The sequence below is a fragment of the Pygocentrus nattereri genome, chromosome 23, assembly GCF_015220715.1.
Source record: "Pygocentrus nattereri isolate fPygNat1 chromosome 23, fPygNat1.pri, whole genome shotgun sequence".
In the NCBI taxonomy this organism is placed as follows: Eukaryota; Metazoa; Chordata; class Actinopteri; order Characiformes; family Serrasalmidae; genus Pygocentrus; species Pygocentrus nattereri.
Genome location: NC_051233.1, coordinates 3,853,126 through 3,874,502, shown reverse-complemented (window position 1 = coordinate 3,874,502; position 21,377 = coordinate 3,853,126). Strand labels below are relative to the sequence as shown.

Here is a 21,377-nt window from a genome sequence, read left to right as displayed (position 1 = left end):
TATCTTTGCATCCTATTTGTATTTACATTCTGCACAGCATCCCAAGTTTTTGGAAATGGAGTTATAAACAAAATGTGCAACTTTTATACCTTTTTAATTAAAATGTTAAACTAAATGTTTACTTGAAACACGAGTTCAGAAATTCTTAGATTCAACTCAGAGAGACGAATTTGCATAAGTATTTCTATTGGCTGGCTTGCCAAAGATGTTAACCCCAGTACCAATTACTTTAGGCAGTTTGATAAATGATGCTGATGCTAGCTTTGAGTTATTGACTTATTTGCTACAATGAGAGAATTTAATTATTCATGTTACAACACTGCAACAATACAACTTGTTTTAGCAATATGAGACCCAGTACCTCTACTGCTATCTATCAAATGGCAGCAATAGTGACGTATGCCACCTTGTGTTCAGGGACATATCATTAACCCTCTGGGGTTGACGAATGCGCTGGTGCTTCTAGTTGCATGTTTCTCTTGGTTTCTATTAATATCTTTGTGATAATACTGCAGAAAAATATGCTTCAAACTGCTTCTGAATTTGTAGAGTCTGCCTTTTTCGATTCCATCTTAATACAAGATAATACAGGGAGATTTCACGTGAAAGAGGCCCTGAATACTCTGTAATAACTCACTAGGACAAAGTAACCTGAACAAAATAACATGTAAATGTGCTTCTCAGGATATGGAGCTTCGAACAAGCCGGGGTGCCCCTGCATCAGAGCGATGGGGTACTGGACAGCTGTCGGGACGTTTAACCCCCATTTGCAAGTTCTGGGTGCACACCCCCCGTACCCCTTCATGTGTCCGTCAGAAAACGGAGACCACGTCTAGCATCGCATGTAATGCAAATCGATTACACAGACGTCAATATGTATTTTTTTGGTACAAATTGCTTCACCCTAATGGGAGCTACAGCGGAATATTCAGGGCCTCTTTCAATTGAATCTCCCTCTACATGACTCATATCCAGAGATATGAACCAATGAATGCACTATTTGCCTCTCACTGTCTGTAACTGGTGGATTTGTATGTCCATCATCTAGGGTCAGTTTATCTATTTAAACAGTGCTTGTTATCCATGTGCATGTTCATGCATGCATCTATACAAGGGCAACCAGTGTGAATGTGACTACAGTCTTACCATACAAACCAGATTATCACCTGTAACCTGAAATATGAAGTCATTTTTAAAAATTAGATACAAGAAACAAACCCGATTCACAGCGTGAACCAAGCTGAAGTGACAGACTTGCTGTACATGATCACTTACTATTTATAGTTATGCATATGACTGTCTCTGCGTATCAATGTCTATCAATCACCACCTGTTGATCCTTCTAGTTTAGTTGTAGATTCTTCTAGCCATTTGTCCTCAGTGTGATGTGTCGGACACCGTGAGTGATGTCTGTAATTACCTTTTCATTTCAATTCCTGTGAATTTCTGCTAGAATAATTTTGCATGTGTTGATCCAATAGAGCTCACCAAAACCGTAGGTGATGATCAGACCATCTTTATTCTGCATGTTGTCCTTACTTTTATGAGTATGGATGGTCAAAGTCATGACAGTCATGCCCACACCACGCTGACTGGGCTCTGTTCAGTCTTTCTCCAGCTTAATATCTGCTTCTTCATCATTTGATAGATTCTTGCTTCGTTGCACTCTCACAAGGAAAGTTGGGAAAATGTTGAGAGAAGTGTGGGGAATGTCAGAGGAGACGAGGCAGTGATGTAAGATTTGGAGGGGTTTGCTTGGTATCCTCTACATTATTCAGGGTCTGTAAAAATCTATGGCTCTGTGATGTGGAGAAAAGTCACTTTGGTTTCTCTATGATCTCTATGATTTGCTGTTTGATCTGGAAGATGATGGTGAGAAAGATGTAATTGTGACCTAGGGTTGCTCAACTGCTTAGGCGATGAATTATTTACTGTAGAACAGGTTCCCAACCATGGTACTGGTTTAGCTCCCAAGTTTTCCTGCACCCCCTTTCATTCATATGTGGGAAGCAGGAAAAATGGCACTCCAGGACCAGGGCTGAGAACCTCTGTGGCAGAACATCCACTTGCTCTTCTCTTTATTAGCAAATAGACATGTATTAATTGGACACGGCTCATTCAAGGTGGTGCTGATCTCATCTAGGAGCTCCGGCGGCTCCATTTCTTTGTGTTTTTAGGCTTGGCTAGCTAAGAAATACTATTCTGAATCAACACTTCTCCTGGCTGGTTTGATGAAAATGTTCACCTTGCACCACTAGAGCTCTAGGTTACCGGTGATGATGTTGGCTTTGATTAAATTCTGAAAATATGTCAGCTAACAAATACTTAAAAAAACAGCCATTGTGTATCTTTTTCATTCTAAAGGTGTGTATAACTAAATGTTTACTTGTAATAAGTTTAGAAGTGCTTAGCTTCTTTTTGAGAAAGATGAATGAATTCATGCTTCTCCTGGCTGGCTTGCCAAAACGTTAAGCCCATGAAACTTTCAGATGGTTCATTTGATGAATAATACCAGTATTAACATAAGCTTTAAGAGCTTTAAGCGATTTGCTCTAGATCACTGTAAAAATACAACCACTCTTGAGCAGCTGTTAAGAACTTTGAATCTCTGCTGCTGCCTGTAATGTGAGGCACACCTCCTCAAAGTTGGAGGACAATGTCAGCTGAATTTCTACTTCAGTGTCAATGTCTTCACACAAATTCTTCAGAAAACAGATGTTGCCCAGGGGTGCCCATTTCCTACTACCCTGCACATTCACAAAATCATTGTAAATAACTTTTATAAAAGTTTTTGCAATTGTAGACCACACTTTGAGTGGAAGGAAACGGTGAACGCAGAGAAACTCTAAACCTAATAAGATTGAGCAATAAGACACTCCAGACTGGCGAGATGCTTCCTTCAACTTCAATCAATCAACCTTTATTTTGACTCGGAAGTACATTGAGGGCAACCCTCATTTTCAATGTAGCCGAGCATTTACAAAAACAGGGATTGACATGACAAAGAAAATAATAACTACACTTAATCATTTTAAATGAAAAGAAAATTTTAAATAACAGTGAAAAGATAAAAATAGATCATTTATCATTTAAACCTCAAGTTTTATTTTTAAGATCAAAAGAAGATGAGATTAAGGTAATGATACAATAATACAAATTAAAAAGTAATGATGCAAAACTAGTAAAAAATAAAATGAGAGAAAATAAATAAATAAATAAATAAATGAATAACTAAGGAGAACTAAAACAAAAAAACAAAAGTTAAGAATAAATAGGATTAAGTAAAACAGGTACAGACTGGCTGAAGGTGGTTTGATATTAAAAGTTTAAAATGAGTGACACCAGTGAGTTTTAGTGTTTCCTGTAGTGAATTCCAGCTCACTGGTGCGCTGTAACTAAAAGCAGATTTTCCCAGTCTTCAGACATTACGACAAAGACAAAAAACAAGCTACTCCAAAACAAGCTGTCTTAAAGGCTTTACAGCTGCATAAATACCATTAAAAATGTAAAAGTGAGCCATAAATCTTTTTTTTCTTTCCTTAATTTATTTGATCCAACACATTGTAAATCTCTCATTTAAATACTGAATCATTCACTTTATGGCCAAAAGCCTGGACTCCCTTCCTAAATCATTAAGTTCAGTTGTATGACTGAATCAAACACAGTCATGCAAAGTTACCCTGTTTCTGCCCTGCTAGATCTGCCCCAGTCAGCTTTAAGTGCTATAATAAAATGGGAGTGTCTAAGCGTGACAGCAGCTCTGCCACAAACTGCATCACTTACTACAGAGTTCCCAACGGTCTCTGAAAGCAACATCAGCACAAGCTTCACGGGAAGCTGAGCAGCTGCACACAGGCCTAAGATCACTAGTCACGATGCCAAGTGTAGGCTGGAGTGGTGAAAAACACCACAACTGGACTCTGCAGCAGTGGAAAGGTGTTCTGTGCAGTGATTAAATCACACTTTTAAATCTGGCAGCCTGAAACGAATCTGTTTGGAGGATGCCAGGAGAACGCTTCATTCCAGAATCATAGTGCCAACAATAAAGGTTGGTCAACAAGGCATAACGGTCTGGGGCTGTTTAGGGTTTGGTTTGGGCTCCTTAGTTCCATTCAAGGATGTTAATGCTAAAGCATACAAAAGACCTTTGGGCGTTTTGCTTCCATACTTTGTGGTAACAATATAGGGAAGGCCCAATGTTGATTGGGAGCCAGGCCTCGTCATCCAGCATCAGTGCCTGACTTCACAAATGCTCTTTTGACCGAATGGGGAAATATTTTCAGAGACACAGCAAAGGCTTGTAAAAAAGCCTTTGCAGAATTGTGGAGGCCGTTAAAGCCGCAAAACAGGGACGACTCCAGATTAACACTCACCGATTTGGAATTTGCCATTTCAACAAACTCATTAGGTGTGATGGTCAGTTGTCCACAAAGTGTGTATTAGACCACTCCAAGGGAGTCTGTTCAAGTTTTGGAGATCTAGAAAAGAAAAGAAGAAAAAAAAATGATGCAATGAAAAAAGTTCTAACCAGGTTGTTGGGCATGAGTTAAACATGGTTCTGGTCAAACTTCTTTTTGTTCAAACATGGTAGAAAAGGCTGAAGCTCCAACAGTCCATTGGACTTAGACCCACACATCTACCTTTCCCTTTCGTTTTGGTAAGAAGGTTGGGTGTTGAGTTTCATAACAAATGGATCTAATACACGGTTTGGGTTCCCAAAAGCACACATGTGCAAAGAGCCTTGTAAGATCAATTGTAGGACCCACTGGGTTTTGCTAAGCCACCATAGTCATTCACTTCTTTTGGGAGTAGCACAATTGATGCAGGTCAAGCATAAATACTATTATTTAATTAGCCAAGATAAATAGCATTGAGTGTTTAAAATAAATAAATAAATAAATAAATAAAAAGACGAAGACATTCAATCACCCTAAAGTACCAGGTGTATCCTGCTTTGTATTGTCCATAGTCAATAATTGCAGGGTTCCTAGGGTCTTTTTGCATGTACAAATTCAATACCATTGATTAAATTCCTCGATATTATTTTACCTTTAATCTTCTTGCGTGACATTTCCATGAGTGTTTAGTAGACAATGTGAGCGTGTAGAGTTTATATTGAAGAGAGAGAAACTGAAAGCATTCTCAAAACAACCCACCACCTGATGTAAGCTCCTGACTGTATAAAAAGGCATCAAATTTGTTGTTCTGAACATCTGCGAAGATGCTGAGAATCTTCTGCCTGACCCGGTGGAATATTGCTGCAAAATACAAACAAAAGATTGTTTCAAAAAGATTGATCTGTGTTTCATATTAACTATCTGAAGAACATTTAACACCGAGAGTAAGAAGTGCAATGGCTTTATAAGGATTCTCCACCTTCTTCAGTAAGAATTTCAATTTCTCTGTTGATACTTTGAAAAGTTTTGCGTTCTCTCCCAATGGCAGTGCTGGCTCAGCCAGAGCCTGAGCAAAAAATTCAGACCAGAGTTATTTGGGGTGACACGGCAAGACCGAACTCTTGGCCATGGTAGGTAAAGAATGTTAAAGGGCAGCTTAATTTCAAGAGGAACATTTCCAGATATGATTTTGTCATTATATACAAACACTATAGAAAATATCCTGCCCATGCTATTTGATTTGTATTGTGCTGGTCAGTGTTTCGTTTCGGTCTTTACCACAGGCTTCTCTGCAAGTCCAAAATGGCTTAAGCTACAAACATGTCTGCGGAGGTGTGCTGATCAAAAAACAATGGGTGTTGACAGCTGCTCGCTGTGTAGACGGGTAAAAAAAACAAGCCAAAAACAATAGAAGGGTCGTGTATAAGTGATTTAATACTATATATTGCTTTCCTAAAGCAACAAAACTTTCTCAGTTCTGTTTGTTGTCCTCAGTGTTAATGTATCACAAGTCGCTCTTGGTGATCACGACCTGAGGAAAAATGAGGGCAGGGAGCAGATCCTCAAAGTGAAACGCACCTACATCCACCCCAACTGGGACAAGAATCAAGGGTCAGTTGTGGAAGATCCATTGTTTTTGTGTTGATGTGTGATTTTTCATAGCTTGTTAGTGTCAACCCTTAGAAGAAATGAATTAATGTAGCTTGCATTAATGTTGCAATGGGTTGATGGCCAATTTCGCTGGTACTTGTGACTAGTGACAAAGGTTCATCATCATCATCATCATCATCATCAACATCATCATCAAGCTGTGTGTACACTATACAACTTCCCAATTTTTTTGAAAAAGGGAGCGTCTTTTACAGAATTCTTTGTAATTGTTTTGTAAGGACACTGAACATTGTAGCCAAATAGATATTCTTTTTCTCAAAGTTCAGACTGGAGAGGACATGGTTGAGTATATAATATATTATAATACACACACACACACACACACACACACACCAAAGGCTGTAGGGGCTGAGAAGACCAAAACTATTGTTTTGACAGCTCTGATACTGATACTACTTCTGATACTGATACTAGGAAGCTGATTTGAAATTGGGCAGTGCCTTGATGTCTGGCGTCATAAATTATAAACATTGTGAAGGCTTTATTGACTTTACTTGCCTTTGGCAGGGTTTTCTCTCTGGAATATGACTCATTCTCTGCTGCAGGACTTATTCAAATTACACTGCTGACCACCTCAAACTACAGGACTCGAATGTTTTCAGTAGTACAAATCAAACATGCTTAAAACATAATCACTTCAGTGCCTGATGAATGTCCACTTTCACACGACCAGATCATCCACGCTGTCAGTTTTTTCCATGTCAATGTGTTGAAGGGAGTAAAATCAGGCTAAAAACCTAATACTGTATGTCTGGTTTTAAAAATCTCATTTTTAAATGAACAGCAGTACATGAGTCAATTACAAAATATATTGTTGTTATTGCCCTGACCTCAGGAGTGATGTTGCCTTGATCCTCCTGTCCACTGAGGCCACTCTAAACTCTTACGTGAACCTGGCTACCCTGCCTCCCTCAGACCAGATGCCCTCTGCCAAATGGACGTGTTACATCACTGGCTGGGGAAGCACAGAAAGTGAGTAAACAGCCTGTGTCCAGTGTTGGTCAGTTCAGCCAAATACATTCTCTCTGAGGGACAATGGTAAAGAAGGTTGCAGAACCAAAGACACTTTCTAACACCATCAGATTATACAATAAAGCTAGATGAGACAGCATAAGTGACTTCGATCACCATCATATACCCCAGTGAAATGTCAGGAAGATGTGAAGGTATGAAAACACACACTGCTCAAGCCTAATGAGTAAAATAATCCCATTACAGTTTGTTAGAAGTAATTAGTAATGGATTATTTTTTTGCTTGACTACCCCAACAGTGGTAATAAGAATGTCATCCTCAGAGTTTAAGGGGAAAAAACACAACTATCAGGATGTTTGAGATGTGTTGCAAGCAGTCTCAATGAATTGAAACATGAAACCATGAATCTAGACCTGTATTTCCTCACCACTTCTCTCCGTCACAAGCAGCTGGTGGTCCACTCTCTGATGTACTGAAGCAGGCCTCCCTACCAATAGTTGAAATCCCTTCCTGCCGTTCCACCTATTGGCCACTGGACTCTTCTATTAAGGACAACATGATCTGTGCTGGTGGTAGAACAAGTTCTGGCTGCAACGTGAGAGCAACTTGTTTTACTGAAACGTTCCACTCGTAAGTCCATTGAAAGCTCAGCAGTATAGAGGTGTTAACTATTAGAGAGTCTCTCCCTGTAGGGTGACACTGGTGGCCCTCTGAACTGTCTGGTCGGAACAAACTACGTTGTCCATGGACTGACCAGCTTTTGGGATCCTGCAGGCTGCAGCAAAAAACCTACTGTCTTCACCCGTGTGTCTGCCTTCATCCCCTGGGTGCAGTGTGTAAGTAGATACACTTTGGTAAATAATAACTCTTAAATACTTCCAATGACTGTTCTGTTTGATGATGATTAATGTGGAACACGACTGATCGAGACCATGATGTTTTTATCCACAACAGCTGACGGGCTAGAGGGACTGCAGCACAAACTGATGCGGTCCCGAGTGTGGGAATGCCACACATTCATCATTTAGAGTTAACTATTCTACAATCAATACATCCAGATCTACATTACAAGCATATGAAATCAATTTAAAAATCAATAAAGATCAGAAATGAAAGCATAACTCTGATGTTCTCCCTTTATTCGAGCCATGTTATTTATTTATTTATTTGCTTTCTTTATGGTGTAAAGTATTGAGTAAAGTAATCCCATTACCATTTGTGAGAAATAGACTACTGTAAGTAACATTTTCACAGTGCTAAAGGATGGTAAGGTGGTCTGAGACATTTTAGCCATCCCTCCCAAAACTGCAAACCATCTCTGGTTTTTCATACAGTGGAGCACTGCTTCTCCAGGCTGGCTCGCCAAAATGACAACTTAGGGCTTAGTTTACATGAACCAATGAGAGTGGTGGCTTTGGACTATGTCAGGGCCATGTCAGCTAACAGATACTACTTACTATTGCAATTAGGCTCATCTCACAAAGAGAACGTCATACAGACCAGCCTTCTTCTCACTGGCTCACAAAATATTAACCCCATTAAACTAGAATTTGGTTTAGTGAGTCTAATACTGGCACTGATAGAATGTCTTAACTGATAACATAATATTTGTATTCCTTATTACATTATTGGGAATAGATTACATTCACATTGACCATAAACAAGATGCAAAATATAGAGGGTCCTGAATTTTACAATATGCCACTGTACGTTTTTTAAATCCGAGACTGGTGGAAAGAGTGAACTGTCACTCATTTCTTAAACCGAAGATGAGGAGGAGGAGGAGATATGCAAGATCAGGTAAAGTGTTGAAGAGCGCATTACCCAACTAAATCATTAGCTCTTCACGCGATACGTGATTTGATGTAAAGCTGAAGGACGGAGTCCCAGATGTGTTGATATCTTCATATGCACAACTCTAGGTGCAATAGTGATGCTCAATAAGCTGTTTAGACCATCACAGTTTAGAATAGTGTTCATTATCTTGGGATGTGTTGTGTACTTTAATGTCTGAATGGACTCCACCTGCTGAGAGGCAACATACTGGGCCAGTCTTCTGTTAATCACACTCATTTACCAGGCATCTGTTCTGCCATTGCATTGCAAAAAGCCACTTCAGGTTATGATGCAACATGTGGTTGCGATAGACACACAATGGCCAATGGAACCAAACAGCCATTCAGTGGATGCTTCTTGGATGAGGGGCTAGCATTATCTTTGTTTAAAAAGCACATTTTCTCTGAAACTTCCTAGAATATTTCACATATTCTGATTGGGGGAAATCACAGCGTTGGGCAATTATTAAGATACCAATTGTTATTTTTTCCAAATATATCATGGCATAAGGTAATATTGGAGTGCGCTAGTAAATTTCTGTCTAATAATGCAGCTGTGACCTGTCCAGGGTGTATCCTGGACTCCAGCCCCCCCCGCTTAGAAAATGGATGGATGGATGGATGGATGGATGGATGATTCAGCTGTGTGTCATCTTCATTATGCATGCCTTAAATTTAAAAGTTACCAGTGTCTGAGTTTTGGCATCTCACATGGCCACACCAACCTTCTGAATTCTGGACCTCTATATTTTTCCATGATGTTTAACAAAAGTTGTGAAATAATTGCCTAGAACTAACTACTTTGGTGCTGCTAAGATACTATACAACACCAAATAACTCATCCCTGACATGATTGCTTTACCAAACACTCTCATAAAAAGATGTACTAAACAGTCATTGGGGCAGTACCTGTCTCGTCACTGGGGTGGGACCCTCAAGGCTCCATCTCAGTCCCTTTAGTCAGGGAACATAACTGAACCACAATCCACTGAAATGATCTGTTCTAAGCTGGACTGACTCCACACACCCCGCCTCCCCACCTCGCCTCCAGGCTTTTATTCTACTGCTCTGTTTTAAAACATTCGGTTATGAAAAGGAACAAATACCAACTTTTCACCTGGAGGAACTGATTTAAGGCTCATAATCTGACCTTAACATCACTGTTGTACCTTTTGAGGGAACATTTACATGGTTTGTACCTTAATGAACAAAAAATAAATAAATAAATAAATAAATAAATAAATAAATAAATAAATAAATAAACCTACATGGCATCTTTATTTCTAACCCTGAGGGTGGAGTGAACCAGACATCCTGTCATTAGTAGAAAATCTTGTCAACACACTGTTTCTTTGATTATGTCAACAAACTGGACCAGCAGCTGAATCTACCTGTGTGATAAAGGTAGCTAGATTTACTGGTGGACTGCTTAGTTCAATGCAGTTCATCCCTAGACATTGGGTGTGTCCAGATTCCTCGTGAGATATCGTGATGCCAGTGTCGCATCTGATTCAGATCCCCTGATAAGTCAGATCACGCTTTCACACAGCATTGCAACAGTGGAAAGATAAACGGGTCAGTCATTCTTATGCCTGAATATAACACTCTGGTTCTCCTTGAGCCTTATCGCTTTCTGTAGTTGCACAGTGCTTGGAACCTGATTCATGAAAGCGAAGATGAATTTAAGGAGGAACTGAGTTTGATGGAACACCGGCTAGTTAGATTTACTTGAATTTGAACTCGCTAAATAGGTTCCTATCTAACATTTGATTGCATGGAATTAATGCGGTTTTAACTCAGTAATTCAGCTTTTGAAACCCAGCATACAGCAACACACATGGTAAAAAAAATGGCTCATCATTTCAACGTAAATTGTTTCGTGTAGAAACAGGCTAAACTCATGAGCCATTTTCTCAGCGCATGTGCAAGCACACTGTAGCCCAGACTAATAATTTAGTCATTTAGTTGTTAAACTTTTAGAAAGAACAGCAATAGTGGAATTAATAAAAATAATTAAATAATTTATTTGCACAAGAAACTAGGTTAAACACATATTTACTTTAAATAAATGACAAGAAAAAAAATGGTTTATTTTATTTTATTTTATGGGATTTATTTCTGGTTTCTGATTGGCTTGCAGGCCTAGGGAGGTTTGTTGACCAATGAGGTTGCACAACATAGGTGTGTGCGGCGGGTGAACACGCGGTTCCCGGCGTTTTTCTCACACTAGGGCAGACAGCGGTAGAGCGAGCACCTGGAGCTCAGATCTTTCCAGCTAATCGGAAATAAAACAAAGTAAAAGTTAATAAAAGTTCACTAAAACATCACAGAACATTCCTAGTTGGCAGGATTACTTACCTGGAGCTGTAATTGGAGCGTCTGCGTTGTCTACCCCGTGTGAGCATGCTGCGGTTTCCCCGCATTGGTCAGGTTTTTTGAGAGAGGTGAAGTTGAACTGAATTCCAGTGATTTGGATGGCGAGCCGAGCCCGACTATCTGAACCAAGGAACCTTACTGCATGCAGCGAACTGAACTGAACTCTGATTCCACGTTCACACTGACACTGAGCCTATTCACTTCTGAGCTTGGTAGGCTAAACTTGCACTCCCACAAATCGCAGGATCCTACATTCGCTCGACTTAATTTTGTGGACATGGACTGTGGTATGCGAACACATTTCCAATTGGAATCAGAACACTAAAGGACGTCTAAGTCCCAGGATTCTCTAATTTCCATTTTCTGAACGTGACTGGTGTTTATTATTTTCTTTGTTTTTTTCTCTTCTCACAATTACCCGGGTAACATGTTTTGTATGCATTGAATTGTGTTTTTTTGTATTAAATTGAACAATTCCTTTTCCCAAATATACTTTTAGTAGTCCAGTGTGGTCTCAGTGGTTTGGTTGCTCTGGCTCTGTAGTCAAATCTAGTGAGGAAACTTCTGATTGGCCCAATTGAATTTCTTATATACATACTTTGCTATATCTAAGAACTACACTTACCGTACTGTACACCTAATAATGGTTACAGAAGTTGGCGAGCCAGCCAGGAGCTAGTTTTATACTAAATCTTATGTTTGAGACACACACTGAACTTGGGTTGTATTCCTAAATTAGGACAGGATAATCTCCCAAAATGGAATTTATCGAGCAATCTGGTGTCAAAGTTCCAAACTCAGTTATAGTCAGTGGGATAGCTGGGTCTAGCATAGAGGAAGAGGTTCTTACTTTTCTGAAGAAATATAGTTCAATAAATAGAACTTTTATGGTAGATGATCCCACATCAGAACTCCACTCAAACTTAATAGTAGAGTACACTTATGGTACAGCCATGCAGATTCTAGAGCCCATGCTGCCTCATACTCAGACACTGTCAGATGAATCTAACAGTAGATACTGTGTGAGTGCTTTAGCTAATGTCTATTGCCAAAAAGTAGGGGGTAGTGTTACACAGACATACCTGGGTGAATTAAAAAGAGTAGCCAAGCTAAGTGGCAAGGACTTCGAAGAGATGTTGAAGGAAGCCCTAGCACAAATAGGTGAGTCTGTGGAAGCTTCTGAGCTTGCTGGCCAAAAACTCAGTCCTGAACAGTCCAAAGAGTACCGCCAACTAGGGAGTTCACCTTTATTGTTGCTTGACATCCCTCGTGAGCCTGAGTCTTACAAAACCGACACAACTCCATTGATAATTCCACCACTGTCACCTGTGCAAAAAGTGATTCCCTCACTGGATCCTGGTGCAATTAATCCTCCCGAAGTCCAGAAGCTAGTAGTAGAACATATAGTGAGGAGTGAGGAGAAATCTTCATTTGCACATTTATCCTTGAGGCTGAGAACTTTTTCTGGGAAGAATCCTAGACCATACAGCGAAGCCGATTATGACACATGGCGTTCTCATGTTGATCTGATGATGAATGACCCTTCAGTCTCTGAGATTGAGAAAACACGAAAAATAATTGAAAGTCTTCTAGCTCCCGCTACTGATGTCATCAGGCACCTTGGCCCTGAAGCTTCTCCTACATGCTATCTACAGCTTCTAGATTCAGCCTTTGGTTTAGTTGAGGATGGAGAGGAACTGTTTGCTCGATTTATGAACACGTTACAGAACATGGGAGAGAAACCTTCTGCTTATTTGCAGCGTCTCCAATTGGCGTTGAGTCTTGCAGTGAGAGCAGGTGGAGTTTCAGCTGACAATGCTGACAAGCACCTTCTAAAACAGTTTTGTAGAGGTTGTTGGGAGAATAGCCTACTAGTTGATCTGCAGCTAGAGTGCAAGAGGGACAGTCCTCCCCCATTTGCTGAACTGCTGTTGTTGTTGCGCACAGCTGAGGACAAGCAAGAGGCCAAGACACTGAGAATGAAGCAACATCTTGGAGCTGTAAAGCACAAAGCTTCTCTGCACCAGCACAGTGCTTGTGAGTGTGACGAAACACCCACCAATTCCACTCAAGGTGAGATGATTGAATTAAAAAAACAAGTTGCAGAATTAAAGAGCCAATTGACCTTGATGATGACAAAGAAACAAGAAAGAAAAGCGCTATCCAGAACCGAACCATCAAAAAGAGAACAACTGAAAAAAGCTGAAACACAAAAACCTGACCATGTGAAGAAAGAATGTAAGTCACCTACCTTTCATTGTCCAGTCTCCAAGCCAAAACCTTGGTATTGCTTTCGCTGTGGACAAGATGGCCACATTGTTGCTACTTGTGAGTTTGATGCAAATCCTGCCTTTGTAGCTTCTAAAAGGAAAGAATTGAGAGAGCGTCAGCAACTGTGGGAGACTCAGCACGAGTCCAAGTCTTCTTTAAACTGAAGTCAGTTCCTGTCACGGGACAGACAGGAGCTGTAGCTGATCACAGTCCCAGTGAAAATAACTTGAAGAAAGGTAATAAAATGCATGCCACATTGAAACAAGCACACATGAAACAGAACTGTCGTGGGTTGCCAAAAGGCTTAGTAGGAACAAAATGCACAGCACAGATAAAAATAGGGCATGCCCATACAAGCTGTTTATTAGATACGGGATCTCAGGTGACCACAGTGTCCCATTCATTCTTTCAGAAGAACTTATCTGACCATCAGATTAATTCACTGTCTGACTTGCTAGAGGTTGAGGGAGCAAATGGCCAGTCCGTACCTTACTTAGGCTATGTGGAACTGAGTGTTGTTTTCCCAAAAGAGTTCACTGGCATAGAAGTGGAAGTCCCAACACTTGCTCTAGTAGTTCCAGACACTACTTCTGAGTCACAACCTCATGTGCTGATTGGCACTAACACACTTGATGTTCTGTATGAGACTGCCAGTGAAACTGCTGCTGCAACCCCAGAGTCACCCTTGTATGGTTATAGAGCAGTACTTAAAGTTCTAGAGTTAAGACAATGCCATCACCAAGGCAGTGCTTTTGGGTTTGTTAAGCTACATGACAAAACCCCACAGTTAATTTCTGCTGGACAGTTTGTAGTTGTGAACGGTTGTGCTGTAGTGAAGGAATACACCAATGAGACTAAGGCAATTCTAGAACATCCTACTTGGTCCTCTCTTCCAGGAGGGTTACTTGTACAACCCTGCCTCATCGATGTTCCAAGTCAGCCACCTTATAAGGTGTCTGTAATGCTAAAGAATGAATCCGAACGTGACATTGTTATTCCTCCCAAATGCATTCTTGCTGAGCTCAGTGTCATTCAGACAGTTCTGTCCCAGCAGCAAAGTGTAAATACAGAAGAAGTGAATTCTGACGAAAAGCCCAAATTAAGTTTTAATTTTGGCGATTCCCCCGTTTCTGCTGAATGGAAGGACCGAATTACAAAGAAATTAAACAGCATGCCTGAAGTTTTTGCTCAGAGCGATATTGACTTTGGTAGAACAGACAGGGTGAAGCATCACATCAAGCTTTCTGATGAGACTCCCTTCAAGCACAGAGCACGTCCTATACATCCACACGACCTGGATGCAGTTCGTAGGCATCTTCAGGAGCTACTACAAGCTGGAATAATTCGTGAATCTGAGTCACCATTCTCGTCCCCCATAGTAGTGGTAAGGAAAAAGAACGGAGAAGTACGTCTTTGTGTAGACTATCGAAAGTTAAATCTTCAGACTGTGAAGGACGCATATGCACTTCCAAACCTGGAAGAGACATTTTCCGCCCTTACCGGATCCAAGTGGTTTACTGTGCTCGATTTAAAATCAGGCTATTATCAAATTGAAGTGGAGGAGGCTGATAAACCAAAGACCGCTTTCGTGTGCCCCTTAGGTTTCTGGGAGTTTAACCGGATGGCACAAGGGATCACAAATGCTCCTAGTACTTTTCAGCGGCTAATGGAAAAATGTGTGGGCGATATGAACTTGAGAGAAGTAGTCGTGTTTTTGGACGATGTAATTGTTTTCTCAAAAACATTGGAAGAACATGAAATCAGGCTGATGCGAGTCCTTAGTCGTCTGAAAGAGTATGGATTAAAGCTTTCTCCGGCAAAATGTAGGTTTTTCCAAACCTCCGTCAGATACCTGGGCCACATAGTGTCTCAGAGTGGAGTAGAGACAGACCCTGATAAGGTGGAAGCCTTGAAGACGTGGCCCAGACCGCAAAACTTGAAGCAGTTAAGGTCTTTCCTTGGGTTCTCGGGATACTACCGACGATTCATCAAGGATTACTCCAGTATTGTGAAGCCCCTCACTGATCTAACATCTGGGTACCCACCACTGCGAAAGAGTTTCAAACACAAAGCAAAAGACAGCCAGTACCATGATCTGAAGGAATCATTTGGTGGTCGATGGACATCTGCATGCGAGACTGCGTTTAACACCATCATAACAAAGCTTACTACGGCTCCTGTTCTCGGCTTTGCAGACTCCAAAATCCCTTACGTCCTGCACACCGACGCTAGCACCACAGGGTTAGGGGCAGCCCTGTACCAAGAACAAGAGGGTATTATGCGAGTCATAGCTTATGCTAGTAGGGGGCTGTCACGCAGTGAATCAAAGTATCCAGCTCACAAACTAGAATTTCTAGCATTAAAGTGGGCTGTAACCGAAAAGTTCAATGACTACTTGTATGGGAGTAATTTTACTGTTATAACTGACAGTAACCCCCTCACATATATTTTAACCACTGCTAAGATGGATGCCACTAGTTACAGATGGCTAGCTGCCCTGTCAACTTTCACATTTAAACTCAAGTACAGGGCAGGTAAACAGAACTCTGATGCAGATGGTCTTTCCAGAAGGTCCCATGGAGGGTTAACTGAAGATGTAATGTCTCAGAAAGAAAGAGAGCGAATTTGTCAGTTCACTCACACACATCTAGATGATTCTAGTGTCAGTATAAGTAAAGATGCTGTGTATGCTCTCTGTGAGAAACACCTAGTTAACAATGTTACTAGTGAGGAAAATAGTGCCGTTGCTTTAGTACAGTCACTAGCAGTTTCTTCTGATGCTATTCCAGACAGCTTCGCTAGTGAGGATCAACATGGTGGTTTACCCATCATTCCTCATTTTTCCGAGGAGGAAATTAGAGACAAGCAGAGAGCTGACCCCTGTATCAGAGAGGTTATCAGTATGATAGAGACTGGTGAGAAGTTAGTTCCAGCAATCCGAACAGAGCTTCCTCAGATTACCTATCTGTTACGTCAGTTGAGCCGCCTTAGTCTACACAATCAGATATTGTATCGTAGGCGTTTAGAAGGTAGCACTCCAACGTATCAACTTGTTTTGCCTGAAGAACTTTGCCCTGTGGTCCTGAAAAGTCTCCATGATGATATGGGACACATGGGTATAGACCGCACCATGGACTTGATAAGAACCAGATTCTATTGGCCAAAGTTAGCAGATGATGTGGAAAGGAAGGTCAAGACGTGTGAAAGATGTGTTCGAAGAAAAAGCTTACCAGAGAAAGCTGCACCATTGACAAACATTGTCTCAACCAGACCTTTGGAGCTTGTGTGCATGGATTTTCTATCCATAGAACCTGACAGTAAAAATACTAAGGATGTCCTGGTCCTTACAGACCATTTCACTAAATACGCCATCGCTATTCCAACACCCAATCAGAAGGCCCAGACTGTCGCAAAATGTCTATGGGATAACTTAATTGTTCAATATGGTATTCCCGAATGTTTGCATAGCGACCAAGGTCCAGACTTCGAGTCCCATGTTATCAAAGAGCTATGTCAGCTTATGGGGATTCGTAAGACTCATACCACACCGTACCATCCCAGAAGTAATCCTGTGGAACGTTTCAACAGGACCCTTCTGAATATGCTTGGGACATTGAGGGACGAAGATAAATCCCGATGGCGGAATTTCGTGAAGCCTCTGGTACATGCTTACAATTGCACACGAAACGATGTAACTGGGTTCACCCCTTACGAGTTAATGTTTGGACGACAGCCGAGGCTGCCGGTCGACTTAGCATTTGGTCTACCATTGCAGTCTGATCAGCGCAAGTCCCATTCGCAATATGTGCAAGAGCTCAAATCGCACCTTGAAGATAGTTTTAAGATAGCTAGCCTAAATTCTGAAAAGAATGCCAAAGCAAATAAAACCAGGTTCGATGCGCACATAACTGCCTCCAAGCTGGAAGCAGGTGATCGAGTTTTAGTGCGAGCTGTTCGTCTGAGAGGCAAGCATAAACTTGCTGATAGGTGGGAAACCGACATCCACGTAGTGGTGAAGAAAGCAGGAGATCTCCCAGTTTACACAGTCAGGCCGGAAAATCATGATGGTCCCTTGAGAACTCTGCATAGAGACCTCCTACGTCCTTGCAGTTTTTTACCAGTGAGTGTGGGGAGGCCTGTTACACCACAACGTCCTCGCCGACCCCAGACAAGGCAGTTTGCTGAGTGCAACACAGAAGATGTGTTTTCTGATTTTGAGGAAGACTTTGAGATTCACAGACATGGGAGATTGCCTGCCATGACGCCCACGAGATTTACGGCTGTCTACGAGATACCTAGGAGAGATGAAAGTAACTTACCTGGTGATGATCCTGTAAATGAAAGTAACTTACCTGCCGATGGTCCTGTAGACAAAAATGACCTACCTGTTGTAGTTCCAGTGGAAGATGACTACCTAACTCCAGGTACCCCTGTGAGAGAAAAGACACAAGATCAGCCTGAAAGTCAGTCGCTTCATCTGACTTTTGCAGTTGACACAAATGTTGCAGAACCAGCCGAGGCAGACTCCAATGCCAATTCTTCTGAGCCGGCAGATGAGGCTGAACCTCAGGAAATGGCTGAACAGAGCATCCGGATGTATGAACAACCAGAGGAAGTTAGTAACGTCCCATTGGAAGAGAGCAATGCTGTATCAAGTGACGATGCCGCCACAGAAACACTTGATGGTATTAGACGATCGACAAGAAACAGAGAAAGACCTGACAGGTTACAGTATTCACGCCTGGGACATCCACTAATATCCATTGTTCAGTCCTTGTTCCAAGGGTTGAGTACAGCCTTTACGGATGTTCTGCAAGATGCCCAAGATTCAGAATATTTGCTTACTTCCTGCCCTAAGCTTACAACCAAGCAGCCACCCCCATGCACAGGGACGTGCATGATTTCAAGAGGGGAGGGTGTAGCCCAGACTAATAATTTAGTCATTTAGTTGTTAAACTTTTAGAAAGAACAGCAATAGTGGAATTAATAAAAATAATTAAATAATTTATTTGCACAAGAAACTAGGTTAAACACATATTTACTTTAAATAAATGACAAGAAAAAAAATGGTTTATTTTATTTTATTTTATGGGATTTATTTCTGGTTTCTGATTGGCTTGCAGGCCTAGGGAGGTTTGTTGACCAATGAGGTTGCACAACATAGGTGTGTGCGGCGGGTGAACACGCGGTTCCCGGCGTTTTTCTCACACTAGGGCAGACAGCGGTAGAGCGAGCACCTGGAGCTCAGATCTTTCCAGCTAATCGGAAATAAAACAAAGTAAAAGTTAATAAAAGTTCACTAAAACATCACAGAACATTCCTAGTTGGCAGGATTACTTACCTGGAGCTGTAATTGGAGCGTCTGCGTTGTCTACCCCGTGTGAGCATGCTGCGGTTTCCCCGCATTGGTCAGGTTTTTTGAGAGAGGTGAAGTTGAACTGAATTCCAGTGATTTGGATGGCGAGCCGAGCCCGACTATCTGAACCAAGGAACCTTACTGCATGCAGCGAACTGAACTGAACTCTGATTCCACATTCACACTGACACTGAGCCTATTCACTTCTGAGCTTGGTAGGCTAAACTTGCACTCCCACAAATCGCAGGATCCTACATTCGCTCGACTTAATTTTGTGGACATGGACTGTGGTATGCGAACACATTTCCAATTGGAATCAGAACACTAAAGGACGTCTAAGTCCCAGGATTCTCTAATTTCCATTTTCTGAACGTGACTGGTGTTTATTATTTTCTTTGTTTTTTTCTCTTCTCACAATTACCCGGGTAACATGTTTTGTATGCATTGAATTGTGTTTTTTTGTATTAAATTGAACAATTCCTTTTCCCAAATATACTTTTAGTAGTCCAGTGTGGTCTCAGTGGTTTGGTTGCTCTGGCTCTGTAGTCAAATCTAGTGAGGAAACTTCTGATTGGCCCAATTGAATTTCTTATATACATACTTTGCTATATCTAAGAACTACACTTACCGTACTGTACACCTAATAATGGTTACAACACTCACTGGCCACTTTATTAGGTACTATTTGTTGGACCCCCTTTTGCCTTCAGAACTGCCTTAATTCTTCATGACAGACTTTCAACAAGGTGTTGGAAACGTTCCTCAGAGATTCTGGTTGGTTATTTGAGTTCCTGTTGCCTTTCTATCATCTGGAACCAGTCTGCCCATTCTCCTCTGACCTCTCACATCAACAAGGCATTTTCGTCCACACAACTGACCGCTCACTGGATATTTCCTCTTTTTCGGACCGTTCTCTGTAAACCCTAGAGATGGTTGAGCGTGAAAATCCCAGCAGATCAGCAGTTTCTGAAATACTCAGACCAGCCCGTCTGGCACCAACAACCACGCCACGTTCAAAGTCCCTTAAATCCCCTTTCTTCCCCGTTCTGCACTTCAGCAAGTCGTCTTGACCACCTCTACATGTCTAAATGCACTAAGTTGCTGCCGTGTGATTGGCTGATTAGCTGTTTGTGTTAACGAGCAACTGAACACCTAACAAAGTGGCCAGTGAGTAAATCTCTCATAGGCATATTCATCTTAACAAGGCTTTAGCAGAGGACCTAATGTTTGTCCAGTGTAGATATATTTGGAAAATATGCAGGAAAATTCTTACAGGTGCAGGTTGTGCTGACAAATCGGCTGCATTCTCAAGTGTTTTCAACTCTTTAGCCTGTAAAATAATCCTACTGCAGTTTGTGGAAGTAATTAGTAATTTGCAATAGATTACTTTAACAATTTCACAATGCTAAATGATGTTAAAACTTAAAGGTGGTCAGACACATTTTAGCCAGGTTGTTTACCAGTGTAAATAAAGCTCTCTCCTCAATTCAACAACCAAAATCCCTCCCAAAACTGCAACCATGCATCTCTTGTTTTTTCATACTGATGGTTTGTCTTGCAAATAGAAGTGATGCTGGAGCATTGCTGCTCCTGGCTGGCTCACCAGAATGATCACCTTCCACCACTAGAGCTTAGTTTACATGAACCAATGAGAATGGTGGCCTCGGATTGTGTGTCAGGGCCACATTTTTCAGCTAACAGACACTGGAAACCCTCATCTCAAACAGCTTGAACAGCAGAAACAAGTTTACAGAATTTCTCAAAAAGGATGAAGCAATTTTAGGCTCATCTCACAAAGAGAACCCATTACAGATCAGCCTTCCTCTCACTGCCTCACCAAAACGTTAACCCCATTAAACTAGAATTTGGTTTAGTTAGTCTGATACAGGCACTGATACAATGTCTTTACTTTATCAGTTAAACGTTTAATTCCTTATTACATCATTGGGAATTTATTACATTTTAACATTGACCATAAGGGATCTCTTGGGTCCAGGACCCACTAATTAATACCTTGTACACCCTAAAATGTCACAATCTAAACTTGGAAAAAAAAAAAAGAAGTCGCTGCACCAGAGACTTGTGGAAAGAGTAAACTGTTACTCATTTCTTAAACTCAAGACAAAGAGGAAGAGCATTGCCAGAGGAAGAACTGTTAAACCAAACTGTCCAAACATATAGAGCTGTTATCGGAAAGACATTCTCTCCAATACAGTAACTTTACAGGAGACGGAAAGAGGCGTACATGACTTTCAGTGGAAGTGAATGGAACCAGACTTTTTCAGGTGTAACGGGGAGCGATGAGGTGGACGCATGAGCGGAGGTAAGCGACTTTTATTAAGGGCAAATCCAGGGTCATAGTCGAGACAGTCCAGGTTCATATAGCCAACACGTAGAGATTGGGGGACAGACATGACAAAAGGAACAGTGCCTCAAAAAAGAGTCAAACAACAAACAGACCGATACAACCGACAAAGACCAGATACAAAGACCGGCAA

The 21,377-nt window shown here is 41.2% G+C and overlaps 1 pseudogene; it reads left to right on the top strand.

The window, feature by feature from the left end:
- The first annotated feature begins 5,438 nt into the window (after positions 1-5,438).
- On the top strand, positions 5,439-8,069 carry LOC108439154 (annotated as a pseudogene).
- Positions 8,070-21,377: the final 13,308 nt, after the last annotated feature.